At 58.8% G+C, this 728-nt stretch overlaps 1 long non-coding RNA gene across 4 annotated transcripts in view; it reads right to left on the minus strand.

Moving 5' to 3' along the window:
• Nucleotides 1-549: 549 nt before the first annotated feature.
• The window catches only part of LOC118158922, a 1,333-nt gene continuing 1,154 nt past the window's right edge, over nucleotides 550-728 (minus strand). For all 4 annotated transcript variants that reach the window (XR_004746945.1, XR_004746944.1, XR_004746946.1 and 1 more), the window contains one exon: nucleotides 550-723. This is a non-coding gene — a long non-coding RNA (uncharacterized LOC118158922). The remainder of the gene's footprint in view (nucleotides 724-728) is intronic.

Consider the following 728-nt stretch of genomic DNA (forward strand, 5'->3'; position numbering starts at 1 on the left):
GTAACTTACCCCAAATCTTGGTATTTCACCCCAAATCCCGGTATTTCCCCCCAAATCCATGTAATTTACCCAAAATCCTGGTATTTCACCCCATTTTTTCTCCCTCCAGCTGGGTGCCGGCGGTGGAGAAGACGCGTGGAGAGAGGTGGGTGCGGGAGGGCCACCAGGAGGTCGCGGTGGCCACCAGGAGGAGGTCGCGGTGGCCACCTGGAGGAGGTCGTGGAGGCCACCAGGAGGAGGTCGCGGTGGCCACCAGAGGAGGTCGCGGTGGCCACCAGGAGGAGGTCGCGGTGTCCACCATGTGGTCACCTGGACCTGCTGGTCATGGTCACCTGGACCTCCTGGTCATGGTCACCTGGACCTCCTGGTCATGGTCACCTGGACTTGCTGGCCATGGTCACCTGGACGTGGGACGGAAGCCCACCAAGATGGGCTAGTGAAGCCCACCTGGACGTGCTATGGAAGCCCACCTAGGTTTTCTGGCCATGCTCACCTAGATCTGCTAGCAAAGCTCACCTAGACGTGGTATGGGAACCCACCTAGATGTGCTGGCCATGCTGTCCTAGAGGTCCTATGGAAACCCACCTAGACGTGCTATGGAAGCCCACCTAGGTTTCCTGGCCATGCTCACCTAGACGTGCTATGGAAGCCCACCTAGACGTGCTAGGGAAGCCCACCTAGCTTTTCTGGCCATATTCACCTAGACGTGCTATGGAAGCCCACCTAGA

Source organism: Oxyura jamaicensis, unplaced genomic scaffold (genome assembly GCF_011077185.1).
Source record: "Oxyura jamaicensis isolate SHBP4307 breed ruddy duck unplaced genomic scaffold, BPBGC_Ojam_1.0 oxyUn_random_OJ61463, whole genome shotgun sequence".
NCBI classification, from domain to species: Eukaryota; Metazoa; Chordata; class Aves; order Anseriformes; family Anatidae; genus Oxyura; species Oxyura jamaicensis.